The following is a 15755-nucleotide window of genomic DNA, read 5'->3' as shown; positions in this document are numbered from 1 at the left end:
AAGCAGCGGCTGCAAGACCAGGGCAGCGAGGAAGGCGGCAAGAGCAGAGGTCACAGACATTTTGTTAGCCTCCAGAAAAGACTCTACCGCCAGGATTTACAATACTTCATGGAAAGCCTTTCACAGGTGATGCAGAAGGAAAGCACTTGATCCTCTGAAACTGTCCATACAGTTGATTCTGGAATCCCTACAATGTGGCCTTAAATCTTGTCTCAGACTGGCCACCTTAAGGAGACAGATGGCAGCCCTCTCTTCAGTCCTCAACCTAATTGACAGGATTGACCTACCATCCCCACATTCAAAGATTTCTGAAGGGGGCCGCTTTCAGGTGTCCTCCCCAGATATATCAGTTTCCTACCTGGTATCTTCACGCAGTGCTTACAGCCTTAACGAAGCCACCTTATAGCCAATCCGTTGCGTTAATGGCTCAGATTGAAGACCATCTTTCTGGTGGTGATGACCTCGCAAGACGCATTTCAGAGATTGGGGCCCTCTCAGTTAAGATGGACATCTGGGTTTTTCACAAGGACAAGGTGGTACTCCACACTGAGCCTACCTTTATACCTAAGGTCACTTCTAGATTCCATAGATCACAAGAAATCTATCTGCCCTCCTTCTGCCCAGTTCCAAAACATCCCAAGGAAAAATTGTGGCACAACTTGGATGTCCATAGGTCTCTCAAGACCTACTTGGCAAGAACAGAACATCTTCGAAAGACTGATTCTGTGTTTATTAATATCACTCCTCCCAACCTGGGGTTGAAGATGTCTAAGTCAGCTATCAGCTACACCATCAAACATCGCATCACTGAGGCGTATCAATCCCTGAAACTAAAGGTACCTTCAGGCATTACAGCACACTCAGTTTGAAGCACAGCCACTAATACAGCATTCGATAGACATGCCTCAGTGGAAGAACTATGCAAAGCTGCAACTTGGTCCTTAGTGTCTATCTTTGTACATCGTTACTAAATGAATGTTTATAACTCTGCAGATACAGCATTTGGCAGAAGATTGCTGCAACATGTAGTTCCAGAATACATCGATGTCCCACCTAAGATATAGACAACTGCTCTGGAATCACCCAAGATGTCCTCCACCTCAGAGAGAGAACAACCTTTGGCACTTACGGTGAGGGATCATTCTCCTCTGGAATGGAGAATAGCTTGCCTGACCGTTCACATTGCTTGCTGTCTTCCATTCTCTGTCTCTCTTTTGCTTTGTTTTACTTGACTTTAATCTACTGTTTACTCTGTCACTTGACAGTCATTTCTGTTGTTATTCTACATGGGTCAAGTTTAATGTCTACCTTTTTTGTTAGAGTAAGGCTGTTATATGGGACTGCTTCTTGGAGTTCCCTGAACTGAGGAGATGGGTGTTGCCACCACAGGAGGAAGAAGAAGAAATTTTATTTCCTGTCTCCTTGGGTAGATAGTGGGAAACACCCAAGATGTCCTCCTTTCCTCAGAGAAGAATGACCCTCCACAGTAAGTCCCAAGGATTGTTTTAAAACTTATGACTCAAGAAGACAAACTGCCAGGGAACAAGGTAATTTCCCACTGTATCTTCTAACCCTTGATGTGGGTTGGATTTCAGACCATTGCATTAATATTCCAGGAATATGGCAGATGCACTCTAGTATCATTTTACTAGCTCCAAGGGGTAACAGAATAGCAGATAAGATAGGGAGAATTGTTTGGGTGAAGAATTGTACTGAAGCTTTACCCAAATTGTTCCAACTCCTGAAACTGTGGGCCAAACCAGATGCTACACATAAATTGTATGAAACATTCCTCCAATCATTTTTAAAACCCAAAATAGAGATACAGTTTGTGAGGGAAGGGGGGGATAAAGTATTTATTTCTCATTTGTTGGTGGTTGTGCTCAGAATTGCTTCCTAATTCTGGGCAGGTCAGATCCCAGATGCCGGGTGGACATGGTGCCTAGCAATTTCAGTCTGGCTTAGTAGTTCCACGAATTATTATTTTTTTGGGTCATTTCTTTTGGCAGTCCTTGGTAAAAGTACAAAGCCTGTAGGAAACGGAGGCATTTATATATTTAAATTCCATTAATATGCTAAATTATAACATTCTGTATTTTGCATTATAAATTATACATATATGCTGTAAAGCAGTAAAATAAGTCTGGGTTACTTAGAAAAGTAAGTGCTGCATATATTTCACTTTCCCAAAAAATTTCAATTCTTTGCCAGGAAAAAAAATGAGGAAAAAAATTCTTTCTGTGGCTTTAAAATTTCCACAAATTTTACATCTATAGCTAAAAAATATATTAATTAAAATACAAAACCCTGAAGACTGAAAAAATGATACTGACTCCTAGCATAAAATAAAATTTGTTGAGGCCTGCCCCAATTATATTTCCTTTTCAGAGAGGAACACACAGAAATCCCAATTATTTTTTTTTTCATATTGGCAAAAGAAGCGGCTGGAAGGATTTGGATATAAAAATGAGGTGGGGTGACCTTTTCTTCCTTCCTCTGCTTACAACTTGCAGACTTCCAGGGCTGCTTTTGAGTTTTGTTCTACGCAAAGGTACATTACATCTAATTCCAGTCTTTGTCCAAACAGTTAAAAATGCCTTGAAAGTGTTAATGACCTTCATTCTTATGAAGGACCCTCCCAGTAAGTGGCAGTATTCCTTGTCATAGTAGTGAGGTGGGCCTGTTCACTTTAGGGATAATGTAGTTGGAATGGACAAATTTGAATCAAAGAGTGCTCTTTGTGACTAATGCTCAGGGCAGTTTAAACTTCCACCTCTGGTTGCGAAAGGACCATGGCAGGAAGCTCTTGAAGATCCCTGGGCCTCTGGTATGGCTATGGGCATCTTGGTGCCCTAAAGTGCTACATGGTAAAATTGTGGATCTAACCCTAAAATTGTGGATCAGCCCTTCTTATCAGTTTCTGTTACTTTGTTCTACTTCTTCATACTAGCATGCCTACCCACCTGAATCTATCATTTTGGTTTGTGACACTGTGACGATATAGCGAAAGGTATGTCCCATTCCAAGTATTTATTAGTTTCAGCAAGTCTCAGGTTTGGGCTGAAGGGAAGATTTTTTGTTTCAGTGCTGAAAAACTGTCTGGCTTAGCCAGCTTGGCGCCCGAAAGCATTCTGCTTCTGTTTACATGCTAGATCCATCTAAAATGTGAGGAAGGATGACCAGATGGCTAGTGAGTCAGACCTTTTCCTGCCTCCTGAGTGTAGACCATATGGCCCAGTGAGAAAGGTGTGGAAAACAGAGCTTTCACTTCTGAACTCCCAAATATTGTTGGCCAAATGATGTCTATTAGAGTGTAGATATTAATAATACATGTTTTAGCAGTACTGCTAAAGCCAGTAGATTATAGGATACATCGCAGTCCCAATGAGAAAAACTTCATAAATATGTTTAGCCTGAAGAGGAGACATGATATGATAACCATCTTCAACTACTTGAAGGGCTGTCATAGAGAAAATGGTGTAGAGTTGTTTTCTGTTGCCCAAGAAAGTCAGACCAGAACCAACAGGTTGAAATTAAATCAAAAGAGTTTTCAGGTAAACATTAGGAAGAACTTCCTGACAGAGCAGTTCCTCATTGGAACAGGCTTCCTCAGGAGGTGGTGGGCTCTCCTTCCTTGGAGGCTTTTAAACAGAGGCTAGGTGGCCATCTGACAGCAATGCCGATTCTCTGAACTTAGGCAAATTATGTGAGGGAGGGCAGGAAAGGTTGCATCAATGTTCAGTTTTCATGGCCCTTCCTTACATGCCCAGGGAAATGCTGATTGTCACTTAGGGGTCAGAAAGCATTTTCCTCCAGGCCAGTTTTCCAGGAAACCTGGAGGTTTTTTGCCGTCTTCTGGGCATGGAACAAGTTACTGGGATGTGTAGGGGGAGAGGTATTTGTGAATTTCCTGCATTATGCAGGAGTTGGACTAGATGACCCTGGAGGTCTCCTCCAACTCTTATGATTATAGTTGCATCTCAGGAAACTTTTAGCATAAACAGTGTAATAAAAATATGATGAAGTCATACACTTGAGAGAATTGTACCTCAGTCTTTCAAAACAGAGTAAATGCTGAGCTTCTAAGATACAAACTGAGCATTCAACTTAAATATCCTTCTCACCCGCTCACTCTTGGAATGAGAATTCTCACTGAAAGACTGATTTCTGAACGACTGACATTTTAAGGTAGCATTCTTAATTTGTTCAGTGTAGATCCCTTCTCTGCAACTAATATTTAATGAGGTCCATATTTTTGATTGAGCAAAGACTGAAAGGTCAAGAGAGCCAGTTTGGTGTAGTGGTTAAGTGTGCGGACTCTTATCTGGGAGAACCGGGTTTGATTCCCCACTCCTCCGTTTGCACCTGCTAGCATGGCCTTGGGTCCGCCATAGCTCTGGCAGAGGTTGTCCTTGAAAGGGCAGCTGCTGTGATAGCCCTCTCCAGCCCCACCCACCTCACAGGGTGTCTGTTGTGGGGAAGGAAGGGAAAGGAGATTGTGAGCCGCTCTGAGACTCTTCGGAGTGGAGGGCGGGATGTAAATCCAATATCTTCATCTACCTCACAAGGGTGTCTGTTGTGGGGGAGGAAGGGAAAGGAGATTGTGAGCTGCTCTGAGACTCTTCAGAGTGGAGGGCGGGATATAAATCCAATATCTTCATCTACCTCACAGGGTGTCTGTTATAGGGGAGGAAGGGAAAGGAGCTTGTGAGCCACTCTGAGACTCTTCGGAGTGGAGGGTGGGATATAAATCCAATATCTTCATCTACCTCACAGGGTGTCTGTTGTGGGGGAGGAAGGGAAAGGAGATTGTGAGCCGCTCTGAGACTCTTCGGAGTGGAGGGCGGGATATAAATCCAATATCTTCATCTACCTCACAGGGTGTCTGTCATGGGGGAGGAAGGTAAAGGAGATTGTGAGCCACTCTGAGACTCTTCGGAGTGGAGGGCGAGATATAAATCCAATATCTTCATCTACCTCACAGGGTGTCTGTCATGGGGGAGGAAGGTAAAGGAGATTGTGAGCCGCTCTGAGACTCTTCGGAGTGGAGGGAGGGATAGAAATCCAATATCATCATCATCATCATCATCATCATCATCATCATCATCATCATCATCATCATCTTCTTCTTCTTCTTCTTCTTCTTCTTCTTCTTCTTCTTCTTCTTCTTCTTCTTCTTCTTCTTCTTCTTCTTCTTCTTCTTCTTCTTCTTCTTCTTCTTCTTCTTCTTCTTCCCACTGCCTTAGCCTTTCATGATGCTGACAGAGACAAAGTTAAGTCCTCTGTTCAGGGTGAGCTGTAAGAGGACGTCAGACTTCATCTGAACTGTTTTTTTAAGTAGCATTCTTTCCAACCTGCGGTACAGAGAAAAACAGTGGAGAAATCATGAGTATGATGTAGCACGTTCATTCACAGAAAGATCAAGTCCTCTGCATAGCGGTGTAGTAGTTAGATTGTTATACTTTGAGGAGGAGCCAGGTTTGAATCGTCGCTTTGCCATGGCAGCTTACTGGGTGACCTTGGGTTATCTATGTAAGCTGTGTTAGATTCCCATTAGGGAGAAAAGTGGGGTATAAATAAAGTAACTAAATAAATTGTGGGGGGCAGTTAGCAGCTGACTAACAGTGCTGCCATAACAGGCCTCTTCAGAATCCTGTTGCACTGTAGAGAACTTTGGCAGATTGGAATGGTCATGTAGGATCTAATCGAGCTCCAAGGCTGCTAAGTGCCTTGTATCTATTTGTTCTTGTTGGCTGTTGTTGAGGGTTTTGCGTGGCAAAAATGGAGAGGGGAGGGGTTTGCTTTGCTAGTCTCCCCCTTTAAAATTGCAGCCTCAGATTACAAAGAACAAAGTATCACAGAACTACAAGAGCTCTGCCTCAAGTTAAAGCTGCTATTAGCAGAATAGATCTCTAATTATCAAGTGCCATTAACTCTTAAAATCCGCAATACTTGATAGAACAATCGTGAAATGTGTGTGCCTCTAACCTTGGCTGTAGAAGCTGAAGTCACATGCAACAGCTCTAAATATTTCACCTGATTATTAATAAAATTAAATCGTACACAGTTCTTAGAAGCTGCTTAGGCACTAATTGGACATTTTGTTCTTACAATCTGCAGTAACCTGTTATAGAAAGAATAGCTTCATTCACAGACATCACCTATACCAAAGAGACGAAGACAGTGCTCATACATCTGTTGTTGTTTTGGCTACCTTTTTTCAGAAGAAGTTGAGAACAGGTAACAATAATTATGTATTCAATATGGTAATTCTGTTATCAAAGGACATGTGACCAGCTCCTGAGATCTGAGACTGGCAGGATGGACTCTATGGGTTGGATATCACAGATCCATTTTGCTCATGGCAGCAGTTTCCTCTGGAAAATGGAACTTTCACAGGATCCAACCCAGTGCAGTTTTAATGAAAGAGAAGTCCAAGCGAAATTAATTATGTGTATAAACAGTTCCTGGCTTCAAATGTTCAGTTATGTTCTGGCCCTTCTATAATTTCATTTTCATCTTAGTAAAACAGTGCTGCTAGTACATGTTCTTTCTTGTCATAACTTTGTTAGGGCGTTGTGTTTATACATTCCAGGAATAGAGAGGGCTAGGTTTTAACAAGTATGTGCCTTTTTCTGTTTGTTTCTTTAAATACATATTTGAAGTGAAGAATGAGCAAAAAAAGTTATTTGTGGGGTGTAAGGAAAAAAATGCACAGAAATGGTTGGCAGCGGATAGTCAAAATGTTTTTTTTGTGCTCCTTCGATGATTTCTTCCGTCACCATTGGGAGTTCAGAGACAACGGAAAAAAAAAACCCTGACAGCTCTGATCGAAGATTTATTTATTTATTTATTTATTTTAATTTATTTCTTCTCCCCTGTCATTTTTGGTCCTCTTGTTTTAATATATTTTGCAGCCTTCTCTTCCAGATGCACCCTCTGCTTCTGTTGCAGAATCAAAACGTACGCTTCCCATGTTTGAATTTTTAAAAATGTCCTCCACCCCACTTATTAGAAATATATTTAGACTGTGAGCCGTTTGCAGCAGTATTTTTTACAATATTTGTATGCGTAGTGCCAGATAAGCAGTTGGCAGTCCAGAACTTAATTTTTTACAGGGTCTGTTGCCGTCATCTAACACTTGGTTGCTCATCATTTATTACTTTAAAGTGAAATTGACCTTGGGAGATTCAGTGTTGAGTCATGGACTTTGTGCTGTGCTATACAGGTAGTATTCCTTGTTTGCTTACAAGTGTAAGCCTCAAATGAAATGTAAATTCCGAAACCAGGTTGGAAATGGTACCTGATCTCAGTGTTTCAACACAAGGCCTGAAAAGAGCTTTAAATCATAAATTTAAAGCCCTGTGATGCTTTTCTTTTTTAGTACAGTAATAAAAGAAGAATTTGTGATTCAAATAAAGGTTCCAGATTATTAAACTAGGCTTTAGAGGATGTTAATAAACGAGAGGGTTTTTTTTTTATAAATGATGAATGTAGATTATAATATGATGGAAAACAGAAAGAATCTTTATTAAATTTGACATATTCGGCATCCAGCCACCTGTTTTTATGCTGTTTCTGAAGCTGGAATATGAAATAATAGCATGAAAATGTGCTGATGGAATAACACTTTTGGCTGGGCAACCCACAGCCATGCATAGTATGGTCCCATAGTTTAATCAGTGTTACCTTCAAGTGTGTGGGGGAGGGCTGGGGAGCAAAGATGGCAAAAAAAGTTGGACAGTTAGAAAGAGGCTCTGTGCCACACTAGTCCCCAGACTTCAGTCCGTCTAAAATGATCTGATCCACATTTCTTGTTCCTGTAGGAGGGTAGCTCCTTCCTTCAAGCTACTGGTAGGAGCATAGCCTCTTCCTACATGCATTCCCTTTCTCCAGCTATCTGTAAGAGCATAGCCCCTTCCCTCAAGCTGCCTGTTGTACTGGGGCCCCTTCCCACAGTGCAGTTCCTCAAACTACATGTAGAAACAAAGCCTCATGATTCGTATAGGAGTATAGCCACTTCTTACGCATTTACTGCGTCATGTTCTCCAAGAGTGGTGGCATACTCAGAGATTATGATAACGGTAATATTAACAGCAGTGTGTGTGTGTGTTTGTGTGTTTTACATCATCTTTGTCTATGGTGTGTTAGAGAGCATTTTGAGCAGCGCTGATAGCTCCTTGCCCCAAGGAACTTAAAATGTGAATTAGAATAGTAGGACAGAGAAGAGGCAAGAAGGGTAACAGGAAGAGCAAAGTTCAATACAGAAGTTCATTTCTTTTATCTTGGGACTATCTCTAGTTAAACATTTTTTTTTTCAGATAGAACAAACAAACAGGTGTACAACAGGCAACAGTGACTCAGTCACCTGTCTCCGAACAGCTGTTATTTGTATACAGTCAAGGTTATGACCCTTTATTCCAGAACTTGTGTGTTGCATGCAAAGAACAGTTTAGCCTCTGGAGCTGATTTTAACCAACCTTAGCACAAATGCAGCCATCTCGGTAGAAATGGGCAGAAGGAGGCAAAGAGTTCCATATTTGACCACAGACTACCTAGAGAGAGAACTCTTAAGACTCTCTTACACTGAACTGCATTGTTGGGGGAAAACACATTTAAAAACTAATCAGACAAGGATAATATGAAATCAGATTATTGTTAACCCACTGTCAGTAGTTTTTGGCCATTCTTACTGACCAGCAAGAAAGCAAAGACAATGGGATAATGTCTACACTTTTTTCACAAATGTCACATCTTATACCCTGTTGTTACAGTACAACTGGAACACTAGGGAAGAGTGGATACCTTCCTTTGGGTGTGGAGCAACTGCCTTGCCATCTCCCTCTTGGTTTAATAAAACAAGAGCATAGCAAAGTAATTTATTCTGTTGCTCTTTATTATACCATTGATTGACTGCTGGTGCTCATTAGAGAGTAGACTGAGGAAAATATGGTGTACTTTGCTGCTTTTATGTGCATGCTTTAAACTAGCATTCTAGCCCTACCTCGTTTCTTTGACTTACTGGCACTATGGGCTTTCTGTTTGGAGGATTTACTCAGCCAGATGTTAGAGGACACCTGCATTATGAATTTGTAGAAGACAGGTAAAGCAGATTATTGCTTTGGCATTCAGTATTTCTCCTTCTCATTGGAATCCCCTACACACAGTTTAGAAGTTATGTACTCCATATATGTGATATTCAATTTCCAGAACAAAATATTAGTATTGATGTGCAGTTTCAGGGCATCCGGCCCTCAAAAGTATTTGGATTTTGCACAAAAGCTATTACTCTAGCCTCAATTCTGTAGTCATATGTGATTTGTGATTTCTCTATTAACTTCATCTCCTGGACCTATACATATATAGTGTGTTTTGGCCATATATTCTGTTTAAATGTTTGACTTGGATCCAGAGAATTGTGAGTGGAACAGAGTTCATGGAGTAGAACTTAGTTGGTTTCCTTTTTCCATGGCAAAATCCTGTGCACTTTCCAAACGACGAGTATTTATTTATTTATTTATCAGATTTATATCCCGCCCTCCCCGCCAAAGCAGGCTCAGGGCGGCTCACAGCAAGTAAACCAAAGCAATAAAACAACAGATAAACACTAGGATTTAACAATTAGGACAGATTAAGTAATAGCAATTAAAATAATTCAAGACAATTGAAAAGAAAAACAGTTCTGATGCTGGTATAGTAGTTCCAATGTGTTCAGCAATGTTGGGCATCCTCTTATACTATTATTCAGTTGAAGGCGAGTCGAAAGAGTGCTGTTTTACAGGCGTTGCGGAACTGGGCAAGGTCCTGCAAGGCCCTTACTTCTTCTGGGAGTTGGTTCCACCAGTAGGGGGCCGCAACAGAGAAGGCCCTCTCAATAGAGAGAAGGCCCTCGCAATAGAGAAGGTGCAATAGAGGAGTATCTTCACCTATAGCATGAAGTGCAGGGGCTGCAGTGAGAAAGGAAATCACCTCTATACTTATTCTTGCATGTGTGGGGTCAAGACATTGCCTTCCCCTCCCCTGGCACAAGTGGTTTGTTCAAGATGGATGATGATTTCGGCCAGTTCTCCCATTCCACCACAGCGTCCCATACTTTATCCCATGTTGCTCGTGAGGATCCTCCTGCCCCCTAGACTAGAGAGACTGGTGGCTGCAGTGGGAAGGGAGATTTGCAAATGTGAGTTCTGGGCTCACTGGTGATTCTCTGGTGATCCCCTGGTGATTCTCTGAATTCAGGCTTTACTCTAGAATTGCAGAATGATTCCAAACTGTAGTTTTGTACTAAATATTGATTCAGACAAAATTCGGAATGATAACTTGCCTGTTTACATTAATAAATCTACGTGACCTTCAGGTTCAGCAGGCATTCGCTGTACTCAAACAGCATGAAATGAGACATAAATGACCTGAGGGTGCAATGGATGCCTTTTTGCTTTATCAGAAAAACGTTGCTGCCAAGCAAGAAATGGAGGCTCTTGCTGTTCTTTCACCTTTTGTTCTACCGCCTGGACAACAGTCTCTGAGGACTTGCTGCCCCTTTCTTTTTAACTCTTCAGAAAATGTGCTTCCTTACAAGAAGAAGAAGAAGAAGAAGATATTGGATTTATATCCCGCCCTCCACTCCGAAGAGTCTCAGAGCGGCTCACAATCTCCTTTCCCTTCCTCCCCCACAACAGACACCCTGTGAGGTGGGTGGGGCTGGAGAGGGCTCTCACAGCAGCTGCCCTTTCAAGGACAACCTCTGCCAGAGCTATGGCTGACCCAAGGCCATGCTAGCAGGTGCAAGTGGAGGAGTGGGGAATCAAACCCGGTTCTCCCAGATAAGAGTCCGCACACTTAACCACTACACCAAACAAGGGCTGTAACCCACATTTCCAAATACCCGTCTTGTCTACCAGCATTTGCAGATCTTCAGTTCCAAGACTTCTAATATTTTCAACCCTACTATAGGATCCCCATCTTGACAGAAGTGATTTTTTTGCAATATTTGGCCAAATTGCCTAAAAGAACTTGATGCAAATATCTGAACCAGTCACTCCCCTTAAAATGTTAATAAAATAGAGACTTCCCCCCCACCCCGCCCAGACTCTAGTAATTGATGGAACTCATTACACCTTAATATAACTGCTTTTCTTTAATCTTATCTGTAATTACTATCATGTAGCAGTATAGCAAAGCCATAATGAAAACGACTTCCTTCCTAGAGCTCTATTTTTGGCTGCTTTTAGATAAATTATCTTTTTTCTGGGATAAAACGCCTGTTGAGCCAGAGAGGAATTGCTTCTAGTAATGTGGATGGAAGTCTTATTGCTAGGCTGTGAAGAAAATATAAAGTAGTCTGCCCTTGTAGTGCTTTGGTCACTCTCTGTTTTTAAATGTTGACAGGTGGTGGAATATCAGATTGCAGCATCTCATAGGCGGATTTCCTCATCAGCCTACGGCGTTTATAGAAGCTATTGCCTAACTTCTAAGCTTGCATTCCTTCCAATCTATCTGGCTGTCAAATGTATTTACCCTACACTTGCCTTGATCTTTTCTCTATCTGACCCTGCCTGCCCACTCGTAGTCCTGCCCAGCCTGCTGTTTCATCCTTTGCAGAATATTTTGGGCCAGTTCCCAAAATACTGCCCCATGACCTGAGTATCTTCTCTCCATTCAGGGCACATTTCCAAATGGTTGAGTTTTAAGGCGACACTTATTAAGGATTTCTTTGGACAGTTCTATATGTGCTTTCTCTGTGTTTTTATCAAATCCATTACAAGACTTTATCTGTAACTCCCAATTGAGAATATGATGCACCGTTTTCAGGAGAGCCATTCAGGCATCAACTGTGGGAAAAGCAGAGAGAGGAGAAGAGTAGGTGTATGTGACAGATGAAGCAAAGCCAGGGAGATATGTACTATAGTTCTGTTAAATAAAGAAGTTCAAGTTACAGCACAGTTGAAGCACTGTTGAAAGATGATGCAGCATTTCAATTATTCTGTAAACGGAAGCTTAAAGTTGGGGTTTACTGAAGAGTAAGATAAAAGTTCAGGTAAGTTTAATGCAGCTCCATGGAGTTCAGGTAAGTTTAATGCAGCTCCATGGGGAGGGACGGTGGCTCAGTGGCAGAGCATCTGCTTGGGAAGCAGAAGGTCCCAGGTTCAATCCCCGGCATCTCCAAAAAAGGATCCAGGCAAATAGGTGTGAAAAACCCCAGCTTGAGGCCCTGGAGAGCCGCTGCCAGTCTGAGTAGACAATACTGACTTTGATGGACCAAGGGTCTGATTCAGTAGAAGGCAGCTTCATATGGCCATGGAGTTCTGTGTTGCAGTTATGCCTGTGTTCCTGCTCTGTGATTTATGCTGGTATTTAACTGTTAGATATCCCTATAAAACAAAAAAAGGCATAAGCACGTTGATATTGGGCTACTGTGTATAGATCATTTCACCTCTTTGTGTTTTGGAATAGGTGAAGGAAACTATTTTAAGACAATAAATGTATGGTGCATTGGTTGGAGCGTCAAACTGGGAACTGAAAGACCCAGGTTCAGATTCCCACACTGTCCATACAAGCTTAATGAGTTAAATTGGGCCAGTCACACACACTAGGTCTGTTGATGGAAAATACCTGGAGACTTTGAGGGTGGATCCAGGAAAGGGCAGGGTTTGGGGAGGGGAGGGGCCTCCGCAGAGTACAATGCCATACAGTCCACGCTTCAAAGCAGCCATTTTCTCCAGGGGGGCTGATCTCTACTAGCTGGCGATATGCTGTAAAAGCAGGAGATCTCCAGGCCCCACCTGGAGGCTGGCAACCCGGAATAGAGAATCACAGCGTAATAGGCAGGGAAAACCAAGCAATTGCTGCTGCGATTACCAGCCTCAAAAAGAAATATGAACCAAAGAAAACAAATTAGAAAATACCATATCAAAATATTTATGCTGATAAATAAACCTCACAGTCATTCAGTCTATAATTCATGCAAAAGACGTGTTCACCGGATGCCTTCAGGATTTTCCTTCGGGATAGTCCTGGTGAAAATGTATACTAAATCAACTTTGTGCAGAAATCTTCAAGGAAATAGACAAAAGTCCAATAAGCTCTTCACAAAAAGCTGCCAGCAGCTCAGTACAGCTACAAGGTTATACTGATATTCTTGTTTCGCTCTAGCTTTTTCCAGCTGCATAAAGAATTCAATACAATATCATGTTAAAATACAAATGTTTTAAATGTTTTAAAATGTTAGTGGTCCCTATGGGTAATAACTTGTTCATACATTACCTCTTCCAAAACAGGCTTAAGCACAGGGCAAAAATGCCGTATACTATAACTCACAGAGTCTCACTTCAACGTTCTACTACTACATGTTGCTGCTGAATTTATATACCCACAGGTGTATCTGTTTTACTACGAACATAGTTTAAAGGAACATTCACAATTTTACAGTGTTTTTGCAAACATTTCTGTTACAAGCTACAGCGGTGCCAGTGACAAAAATCCACCTGAAAATTTAACCAAAAAACACCCCGTTATATCTCATGATCTGTAAAAAGCAAGCTAGATCCCAATCATTGTTCAAGCCATGCAGCGTCAAGGTCTGCAAATTAAAGTTCATGCGCATCTCCTGTTGCAATAGTCACCTATTACAGTCCACTTTGTCCTGCAGCCTGGAAATTTTAATGATACGAAGAATATAGACTCCAGTGGATGTTTAAATTTCTGGAAATGTTCAACCAAAGGAGCATCTGTCACGCAATTCTTTACCCGAGATTTGTGCTCCAAGACGTGCGTGCGCACCCACACGCATTGTGGAGCCCAAATGTATTTTTTTTTGTATGGACACAAAATTCCGTAAACGCACTTCTTTGTTGCACATGTGGTAGTATCTTTTAGAAACACCCTATAGCCTGTACTGAGATGAACAAACTCAGAGATTTCTAGGCACAGTCGGAGCAAGCGCCGCATTTAAAGTGCCCGCCAGTTTTTTTACGTCCCTGTTCCAGTGCGCGAATATCAAATTTCAGTAAGCGGTTCCCAATATTTTTGGTTCTCCTAAAACCCATTCTGGGTATCTCTTGGCAGCCCGGCAGATCTTTAACTAAAAACCAAAATCTCTTAATGATATTACAAATAGGTTGAGTCAATGGAGAAAACTGCATAGCGCAGGTTATTCTATTGCTAGAGAGAGTAGTCCCTTGCTGCCAAAAATCCTGTAACAAGGAAGTTCTCTGTACTCAATTAATTCTTGAAATAGCCCTCTGTAGAATTCTGTTCAGATATCCCAGGGATCTAAACTGATGGTAAATGCAATCCCTTTCTCTTACAAAGTCCCGTACAGTAGAATTGCATTTAACACGTATCGTTTGACTAAAAGGTAAACTAGCATAAAAATGAAGAGTGGGAATAAGAACATAAGAACATAAGAGAAGCCATGTTGGATCAGGCCAATGGCCCATCCAGTCCAACACTCTGTGTCACATAAGAACATAAGAGAAGCCATGCTGGATCAGGCCAATGGCCCCTCCAGTCCAACACTCTGTGTCACATATGAACATAAGAGAAGCCATGTTGGATCAGGCCAATGGCCCATCCAGTCCAACACTCTGTGTCACATAAGAACATAAGAGAAGCCATGTTGGATCAGGCCAATGGCCCATCCAGTCCAACACTCTGTGTCACATAAGAACATAAGAGAAGCCATGTTGGATCAGGCCAATGGCCCATCCAGTCCAACACTTTGTGTCACACAGTGGTCAAAAAAAATTATACCTATATATAAGCGTGTGACCCTGCTATATGCCCTGTGATCACCTGGTTGTACACCAGGGCAACTACCCAGAGGAAGCAGCCATGCAAATTCTCCTTCCCTGTGATTGGTACATAACACTCCCCAAACCAGTGTTGACTATGTGCATGTGCAGGAGGTGTTCTTCGCTGCTGAATAGCAATCATGTCCATACTTCTGGGATTAGAGTGAAAAGATTGTCAGGATAAGAATGTGAGATATGTAGGTAAGCATGAGTGTCTGGCATTCTTTTTTCGTTAAAAACTGGCAACGGGTAAAATTTTAAAAATAGCTGTTTTGTTGTCAATGAAATACTAAAAATAAAAAGCCTCTTAAACCAGACTAGCAGTAATATTTATTTCAAGGATAACGTTTAGAGAAATGATGTCCTGTCCTGAATGTTGGCAAAATAAGCTAGGCATAAGGCCAAGCCTGGAAGAACAGCCAGAAAAAAATTTAGAGAGAAGAAAACTTTAGGAAGACTTTAGACATTGCAGAAGTCAACTGGTATTCCAACAGTTTTGTGCGGAATTAAAAAAAAATTAATCTATTTTAGTACATTCTCTGCTCATGTGTCTCTAAGGAATTTGTTATTAAATAAAAATACTATCTGGATAGTCTGTTGCTGCCTGGGGGCACATATTACTAAGTGAAAAAAAACGGGAACATTTAATTGAAATCCTATCTGGCTTTTTAGGAGGAGCAGGCCTGTGGAGCAATAATCTCCCTAGCTATGAATAATTTTAAAAGCCACATGTACAAGATCACACACTCTCTCACTTGAGTTCACTATAACTGCCACCCATGCCCTATCCTTGAAATCACTAACATGGCTTAGAATGACCATTTTGTCCTGAAGCAGACACTTAAAGGATGGGTATAATAATATTGTGGTAACTGCACTAAATTCATTCACTAAAATATTTTCATTTGTGAGGATCAGGTTTCTGCTGAACAGTAATAATTAGCATTTGTGTCACATGCTCTGTAA

General features: G+C 41.5%; 1 protein-coding gene across 2 annotated transcripts in view; it reads left to right on the top strand.

Moving 5' to 3' along the window:
- Positions 1–15755, top strand: part of SEMA5B (semaphorin 5B) — a 546394-nt gene that overhangs the window by 70146 nt on the left and 460493 nt on the right. The window contains exon 1 of one of the 2 annotated variants that reach the window (XM_060262053.1): positions 6129–6240. The exons of the other annotated variant lie outside the window; for it this stretch is intronic. The gene's annotated coding sequence lies outside the window, so the exon portion shown is untranslated. Of the gene's footprint in view, positions 1–6128; positions 6241–15755 lie in introns of those variants that run through there. 2 annotated transcript variants of the gene reach the window in all.

The sequence above is a fragment of the Heteronotia binoei genome, chromosome 21 (assembly GCF_032191835.1).
Source record: "Heteronotia binoei isolate CCM8104 ecotype False Entrance Well chromosome 21, APGP_CSIRO_Hbin_v1, whole genome shotgun sequence".
Lineage (NCBI taxonomy): Eukaryota > Metazoa > Chordata > Lepidosauria > Squamata > Gekkonidae > Heteronotia > Heteronotia binoei.
This window is presented reverse-complemented; position numbering and strand designations above follow the sequence as displayed.